Genomic DNA, 9298 nt, shown 5'->3' with positions numbered 1-9298 from the left:
TTAATTTATTTAATTTGGGATTTTAGGGTTCTAATGAGTAATTAAATTGGGGCTTTTGTTCCTATTAAATTTCTATTGATTAATTAAGCATAAAAACATGTTTTTAAGGAAGTTTTAATGAGTTTTAAATCAAGTTATATTATTGTAAATTTGGTTGTTAGGGTATTGATTGAGATTTTGTTGTTTGGTTTAGGAGAGGACTTCATAGAAGGTGTTTTTAGTTGGAAAAGCGGTTTACCAATTTGTTTATTCGAGGTACGTACGAGTTACGAAACCTTGCCTTTAGATGCATGTTTAGGGATGTATCGAGAACTTAGTATCATGTATAGAGAAGAATGGGCTAAATTGTTTGGTTATACATTGTGATTTCCGTATTGTAGACACCCAAATGTGTCTCCCCAAAACCAAACCCAGTGGTGAATACCTTTCACGTCATTTGATTATCGAATGAAGTAAAAGTGTGAAAAGTCTAGTGATGTGGTTGTTTTTATTAAAATTTCTTTCTTTCTTTTTTTGAAAATATTTCTTGTTACACTCTATTTATGGAAATAGTCAGTCCAATTTAGTTTAGTCCACAATAAGGGTCCAATAACAGTGTAGTTAGATTGGAGATTATTACACTGGTTAGAATATCCCCTAGCTTCCTCTAAACCTATAGACAGGAGGGCGGTCGTAGATCAGAGCACTCACCTTGGATTTGAAAAGAGCTTTCCAACGATATATTATAAGCCCAATTTCGATGAATAATGAGAAAGTTATGGCCAAAATACTAAATTGGGCCGAAATGAATTTTATATGCGGGCCAATGATCTAGAGAAGGGCCTATTAATTATTATTCCTAAAGTTATTTGGATTGATTTTAATCTTCTAAAATAATCTAGAAGGTTCTTTTAAATTCTAATGGAATTAGAATTGATAATTATTATTTTAAAGAGTTTTATTTGGAATAAAATAAGTATTTTATGATAAATCTGATCTTAAAATTGTTTAACGCGGGTTCTAATTACTTAATCATATTAAGAATTTTTCCCGTTTTCATCTTTTTCTTTTGGGGAAGTTCAAAAACTTTTTCAAAAATTTTTAATCGAGGGAAGTTCGAAAACAAAGCTTCATTTTTCACGTCTTTATTTTTCGGGAGAAAGTCGGTACCTCCCACTCGTCTCATGACAAAAATAACGGAAAATTTTTGCTTTTGCATTTTATGTTGCTTGCGTTTGCACACACACACACCATATACATACACAACCACATGTTATACACATGTCATGTCATGTCAAGTCAAGCTTGGTCAAGTCAGTTGGTCAAGTCAATCATAGTCTATACGAGTCCCTTGGCAATTTTTATTTTGCAAGTCTCATCTGCAGCCCACGTTCGGGGATAAGTGATACGTCCATTTTATATAGTATTTTACCCCCGTCCTTTGGTGTTTTTGGCTCTTTAGAGCCACTTTTATTACTAATTGGTGTTTTCTAGTGTTTTCGTAGTTTTGGTTGACTTTAGTAGGGATTTGCACTTTTGGAGCATTTTCCCAAGATATTATGGAGTGACTACGAGCATTGGAAGAGCACAACCAGTTCTTATAGCCCAGGGCCGGTTAGAGTTACCGAACCGGTGATTAAGGGCTTAGCATTTGAGATTCCGAGGCATTTGGACCGAGTATTAAAGACCCGAAGAGGAAATCCGGATTGGGCCGAAGAATCGGAGCCCAATCGAAGTTCATAGCTTGCCCAAGTGTCCGGGCCTGACCAAGTAGGCTCCCGCCCGAAGGTGCGCCTGGCCGGGCGGGGAAGAGTAGGTCGCGCCCGGCCGGGCACAAGTAGGGATGTTCACCGGTCCAAAATTGAACCGGATCGAAACCTGGAATCGATTTTTTTTGGGATCGAGACCGGACCGAATCGACCGATCCTGGTTACGGTCAAGACCTATTTATTCCGGTCCGATCCAGTTTTTGACCGGAATGGACCGATTACATTATTATTATTTTTTTTCATTTTAGTATCTTAATATATACATACATTTTAAACGTCTTGTTTTTGTTTGCGTGTTTTCCTATTTTACACCTAGAATTTATAAATTACAAGTTTTATACCTAAATTTCTTAGAAATTTAAACATAAAATTTAAAATTTTCACCCAATAAATTACGAAAATACACTTTCCAGTCCTGACCGGAATATTCTGGTTTTTACCCGGACCGGAAACCCGGAATCCCCAATTTGTGAGGTGATATGTCCAATTTATATAGTGTTTTACCCCCGTCCCGTGGTCATTATTAGTAGTGTTTTTGTCTCTTTAGGGCCACTTTTATTACTAATTTGTGTTTTCTAGTGTTTTCGTAGTTTTAGTTGAGTTTTACAAGAAATTGCACTTTTGGAGCATTTTCCCGGGTTTTCATGGATCAACTACGGAAGCTAGAAGGACACGACCATTCTTGAAGCCCAGGATCGGTGAGAGCCGGTTATTAAGGGCTCGGTATGAGATACCGGGGCTATTGGATCAATTAATCAAGACCCGATGAGGAAATTGAGATTGGGCCGAGGAATCGAGCCCAATTGAAATCCAAGCCTCGAAGAAGAAGCTGGGCCCGATCGGGCAAGCATACGCCCGATCGGGCGGATGCGCGCAAAGGCACCCTTAAGGAAGAAGCGCGCCCGATTGGGCGCGGCATGCCAGCAGTGGGCGTTGTAAAAAGGCGGGCCCGATTGGGCGCGTGTTTTTCTTAGCAGATGATTAGTTTTGATTTAATTTTTGTTTGAGGAATGTTTAAGTACGAATTATGTACGTAAATTCTGATTACCTTCTCTTTTAGATTTTCTCTCACTACTTAGGATATTTTCTCTCTCTTAAATTCTCTCTTAACTTTATTCTTAATTACTTTCATTAATCCAGATTTCTTTTGGTAACAATTTCTTCTCTTTTAATTTCAGATATTTTATTTACTTTTTTTATTATGTCTTGCTTTATTTATTTCATTAGTTTATTTACGATGATGCTTGAGTAGTTTTATTTCTAGGGTTTATGGGGATCTAATAAATATTATGAAGGGGTAAATTTGTGATTGTTAATTATCAATGCTTGGTTAATTTCCTATTGATTGATTTAATGCTATGCAATTAGGTTTGGCCAGATTTAATTGTATGAGTTTAGAAATATTAATTCGAGATTCGACAGATGAGAATTGATGTTTAGGCTTAGTTTCAACAGGCGGACTAATTTATAAATGGTTAAGTCGAGATTTGACAGATGAGATTTAATACCGGTAAATTAACTTTGTGATTATAATACGTAGCGAAAGCCCTTTATAATCTGATTAATCAATGCTTGATGATTTCTTATTATGATTTGCCCTGGATTATTGTTTATTAGTGAACCTATGCCCTAGGTCTTTTAATAATTAATTTCTCCCTATTTTATTTCTTCCGACCTTATTCTTCGTAGTATAGACTTTATTTACAACAATATTGGTTACCTCGATAATTTAGATTATAATAATTAATTAGGAGTAGAAAGACTTGTTTCCCTGTGGATTCGACCCTACTCCCCTATCTACTTTAGTTAGAGGACTTAGGTAATTACTTTTGATTAGGGGATACGACTTTACCCTGTCAAAATTTGGCGTCGTTGCCGGGGAAACGGTTTTATTTTTATTTTCTGATTATTTTTTTGTAGTCTAGATTATCCCCTTTTGTCTCAGAGAACGTTAGTTCTTTGAGGCAATTCTCATATTTGTCTTTTAGTTCCTTGTTTATGCCCAGGTGTTCCAGATCAGGTTACATCCCATTCGATTATGAGATCGAGCGCTCTTTTCATAGGCAAAGGAAAATCTATAGACAAATTCTGACGGGTTTCGAGGAGGAAAACAGTCGAAGAGATCCTCCCTCTGATTCTAGTGACACAGAAATTCCTTCAGATTCAGAATCAGAGATGACGGCCCAGAAGAAACTCAGTGACTACTCGCAGCCGAAGCTCACAGATTTCCCGCACCTTACTCCCACTCCGGCACTAGATGGAGTTCAGTTTGAAATCAAGCCCCAATTTATCACTATGATAGAGAGGAAGCAATTCAGTGGAGCTAAGGGTGAAGATCCTAATCTTCACATCGCAGATTTCTGCCAGTATTGTAACACCATTAGACAAGCCGGGGTCACGCAGGACCAAATCAGGGAGATTCTTTTTCCTTTTTCATTATATGGCAAAGCTAAATTATGGTTTAATGGTTTGAATAGAACTGCACTTGGTATTACTGACTGGGAAACTCTTGCTTTGAATTTCTATAATAAGTACTATCCTGCAGAGAGAACAGCGGTACTAAGGAGTGATATTCAGAACTTCGCTCAAGAGGCCGACGAAACGCTATATGAGGCTTAGGAGAGGTTCAAGGACCTACAGAGAGAATGCCCCCACCACAATCTAGCACAATGGAAATTGATCCAAGCATTCTACAATGGACTTGGAAATTCTTCCAGATCAGTTCTAGATTCTGCAGCTAGTGGGAGGTTCATGAATTTAAATGTGGACGATGCAGGACAGGTTATCGAAGACATGGCAATACACAATTCCCAATATGGGAATCCGATAGGGTTTGCAAATAAAGGAAAACATAATGTCAATTCCGTATCCTTTTTGCAAGCTCAATTAACGTCTATTTGTCAAAAATTAGATAATCTTACTGTTACTCTTAACTTTGTAGCTAATGTTTCTGTTGTTGCTAACAATGAAGATTTTTGTGAAAATTGTGGAATTTTAGGGCATTGGGAGCAAGATTGTAGGAGCTTTATGGAACAAGTTAATGCCTTTCAAACCTATAGGCAGAATAACCCATATTCCAATTCTTACAATGCCGGTTATTGGAACCACCCATATCTTTCGTACCGGAGCACCAATGTACAAAACCCTCCACCTCCACAACAACCACAACATTGAACCCCACCACAGCAAAAATATTACCACCCTAATTCCAGCCAGAAAAGCCAAGCATCACCCTCATCATGTTCTGACCCTGCCATGACAGAAATTAGAGCAATGCTTGCCAATATGCAAAAGCATATGGAGAGTAGAGATGCGCAAATTGATTCCATTTTAGCCCATAATAAAATCATGGACAATCAAATTGCACAACTTTCATCTACCCTACAATCCCGTCAGCAGGGAGCTCTACCATCACAACCTATCCATCCTACAGATCATGCCAATGCAATCACTCTAAGGAGTGGTTCACATTATGATGGACCTCCTATGCCAAAGGAAGATAGACCAGTTCCTGATCTAGATTCCTCTATACCAAAAGCTAATCCTGCTAACCCTGGGGCTACAAATAGATACTAACTCTACTAATGTTTCTGTGCAGGGTAAATCTCAGGATAAGGGAGGAGATGTGCAGAGCCCGATTATCAAACTTCCATTCCCTAATAGACAATTGAAGAGTAAGTTTGATAAACAATTTGGTAAGTTCTTAGAGGTTGTGAAAAACCTGCAGGTAACAGTTCCTTTCACTGATTTAATCACTCAAGTTCCTGCTTATGCTAAATTTATGAAAGACATTCTGACTAGGAAAAGGGCCTTTAATGAAGTAGAAACTGTAGCTTTCACAGAGGAGTGTAGCGCTTTATTGCAAAACAAATTCCCTCCTAAATTAAAGGATCTCGATAGTTTTTCTATCCCTTGTCGTATAGGGAATGATTTTATTGATAAAGCTTTGTGTGATTTGGGTGCTAGTGTCAGTGTCATGCCATCGTCTGTCTGTGATAAACTTAATATGGGAGAATTAAAAGTTACTAATATAACTTTGCAAATGGCAGATCATTCTGTAAAATACCCCTTAGGTATTTTAGAGGGCGTCCCTATCAGAGTTGGTAAATTTTTTATTCTTGTTGATTTTGTTGTGTTAGACATGGCAGAGGATACGCAAATACCCATTATATTAGGTAGGCCTTTTCTCCATACTGCAAGAGCTATTATTGATGTGAAAAATGGCAAACTAACCCTTTCTGTAGGTGACGATAATGTTACTTTTAATCTAGAGAAAGTTTTGAAAGGGCCTATGCTAGAGGAAAATTGTTGTTATATTGATGTAATTGATATAATGGATGATATTTGTGATGATAGCTTGCCACAGGTTCTTGCAAGGGATCCCCTAGAGGAAGTTCTCTGCGGGAATTTATCTTAAGACAATGCAAGCGTTTGGGGTAATGAGGTACATGATATTGAAAAAGCCCTTTCCTTAAAAGAGTTAAGCCCCAAGGAAACAATGAAGGTAGTAAATTTAGTTCAGGAATCAAAACCTGCAGAGGTCAAGAAACCTGAACTAAAACCTCTCCCTTCTCATTTAAAATATATTTTTCTTGATGAACAGGAACTATACCCCGTGATGATCAGTACTACACTTAATGACCTACAAACTTCCCAACTTCTAGGGGTTCTTCAAACCCATAAGAAAGCTACTGGGTACAGTATTGATGATCTCAAGGGTATTAGCCCTGATTTTTGTATGCACAGGATACATCTAGAGGACAACTATAAGCCCTGCATTCAACCCCAACGAAGATTAAATCCCAACATGCAGGAAGTAGTCAAGAAGGAGGTTATTAAACTACTTGATGCAGGTATTATCTATCCTATTTCTGACTCCAAATGGGTAAGTCCTGTGCAGGTAGTGCCAAAAAAGGGTGGGATGACTGTGATTACTAATGAAAAAAATGAATTAATTCCCACTAGAACTATAACAGGGTGGCGTATGTGCATTGATTATTGTAGATTAAATATCGCCACTAAAAAGGACCACTTCCCTCTTCCCTTTATAGATCAAATGCTTGAGAGATTAGCTAACCATAAATTCTTTTGCTATTTGGATGGGTATTCGGGATTTTTCCAAATTCCAATTCACCCTGAAGATCAGGAAAAGACAACTTTTACATGCCCTTATGGCACTTTTGCACATCGTAGAATGCCTTTTGGTTTATGTAATGCACCCGCTACCTTTCAACGTTATATGATGAGCATCTTTTCTGATTTCATAGAGTCTATTATGGAAGTCTTTATGGATGATTTTAGCGTGTATGGTTCTTCATTTGATTCATGTCTAATTAATCTCGCTAAAATTTTGAAACAATGTGAAGAATGCAATTTAGTTCTAAATTGGTAAAAATGTCACTTTATGGTGACAGAGGGAGTAGTTCTAGGTCACATTGTATCTGATAAGGGCATACAAGTAGACAAAGCTAAGATTTCAGTGATTGAGCAATTACCTCCCCCCAGTTAATGTTAAGGGAGTTAGAAGTTTCTTGGGTCATGCGGGGTTTTATCACCGTTTTATCAAAGATTTTTCTAAAATTGCTAAACCACTAACTCAACTTTTTCTCAAGGATGCTCCTTTTATTTTTACTGACGAGTGTCTCGAGGCTTTCAATAGGATTAAGCAGGCTTTGATATCGACACCCATCATATGTGCTCCCGATTGGAATCTTCCTTTCGAGATCAAGTGTGATGCAAGTGACTTTGCGGTAGGAGCCGTGCTCGGACAAAGAAAGAACTAGGTTTTGCATGCTATTTATTATGCAAGCAAAACTTTGGATGAAGCCCAAGTCAACTATGCCACTACGGAGAAGGAGTTTCTTGCTGTTATTTATGCTTTAGAAAAATTTAGATCATATCTTGTTGGTTCTAAAGTCATTATTTTTACTGACCATGCAGCATTGAAGTACTTGATAGCTAAGACGGAATCAAAGCCAAGGCTACTTCGATGGGTTCTCTTGCTCCAAGATTTCAACATCAAAATAAAAGATAAAAAGGGAGCAGAGAACGTAGTGGCAGACCACTTGTCACGTATCAAGTATGATGAGGGTAAGGATTCTCTACCTATAGATGATTCTTTCCCTGATGACAACCTTTATGCAGTTGTAGAGCAACATCCATGGTATGCGGATTTTGCTAATTATTTAGTGGGTGGTACTCTACCTCCTGACTTGTCCTACCAACAAAAAAAGAAATTACTTTATGATGTTAAACATTATTTTTGGGATGATCCTTTTTTGTTTCGTGAGTGTGCAGATGGATTGTTTCGCAGGTGTGTTCCCGAATGGGAAGTCCACGGTGTGCTTACTAGTTGCCAAACCTCACCATATGGAGGACATCATAGCCCCACTAAAACAGTGGCCAAGATTAATGAGTCGGGTTTTTATTGGCCTACGATGTTTAAGGATGCTAACATTTTTGTGCAGGCTTGTGACTCTTGCCAGAGGACTGGAAACATCTCCCGGAGGCATGAGATGCCCCAAACCGGGATTTTAGAAGTTGAAATTTTTTACGTTTGGGGTGTTGATTACATGGGACCGTTCCCTTCTTCAAAAGGGAACCGCTATATTCTTGTCGTCGTCGACTATGTATCCAAGTGGGTTGAGGCCATCGCCACTCCTACCAATGATGCCAAGGTGGTCCACAGACTTTTCAAGAAGACTATCTTTCCAAGATTTACCAAGAGCAATAATAAGTGACGGAGGATCTCACTTTCATGAACGGAAGTTAGACACCCTCCTCAAAAAGTATGGTGTCTACCATAGGACAGGTTTAGCCTACCACCCCCAAACTAGTGGCCAAGTTGAAGTTTCTAATCGTGAGATCAAGGCCATTCTAGAGAAGGTGGGGGCAAAGTCAAGGAAAGGCTGAAGCGACAAGTTGGATGACACCCTTTGGGCGTACAGAACTGCATTCAAGACCCCTATAGGTACTACTCCGTATAGACTCGTGTACGGTAAAGCATGTCATCTCCCGGTCGAATTGGAATATAAGGCATATTAGGCTATTAAGGAGCTCAATTTAGATTCCAAACTATCGGGAGAAAAGAGGTTACTTCAACTTAACCAACTCGATGAGTTTAGGTTGACGGCCTATGATAGTGTTCGAGTCTACAAGGAGAAGACGAAGAGGTGGCACGACAAGATGATCCTTCCGAGAGAATTCAAGGAGGGTGATAAAGTGTTACTATTCAACTCTCAACTTAAACTTTTCCCAGGAAAGTTAAGGTCAAGGTGGTCGGGGCCTTTTATTGTAAAAAGGGCCAATAAATTCGGTTCTTTGGAGGTTTTCGACGAACATGGTAACGAGTTCAAGGTTAATGGCCAAAGACTCAAGCTATATCATGAGGGGGCTACTATTGGTGCAGTTGAATTACTTCACCTAAGCGATTCCGATTCACTTTGAGTTTCAATGTGGTAAGAGGGTCGTGCGGGACCTAGATAAACTAGCGCTTTGCGGGAGGCAACCCGTATTTCTTGCTTTTTAGACTAATATTTTTCTTCATTTTT

The sequence above is a fragment of the Chenopodium quinoa genome, unplaced genomic scaffold (genome assembly GCF_001683475.1).
Source record: "Chenopodium quinoa cultivar QQ74 unplaced genomic scaffold, ASM168347v1, whole genome shotgun sequence".
NCBI classification, from domain to species: Eukaryota; Viridiplantae; Streptophyta; class Magnoliopsida; order Caryophyllales; family Amaranthaceae; genus Chenopodium; species Chenopodium quinoa.
Note: the sequence above shows the minus strand (reverse complement) of the source record.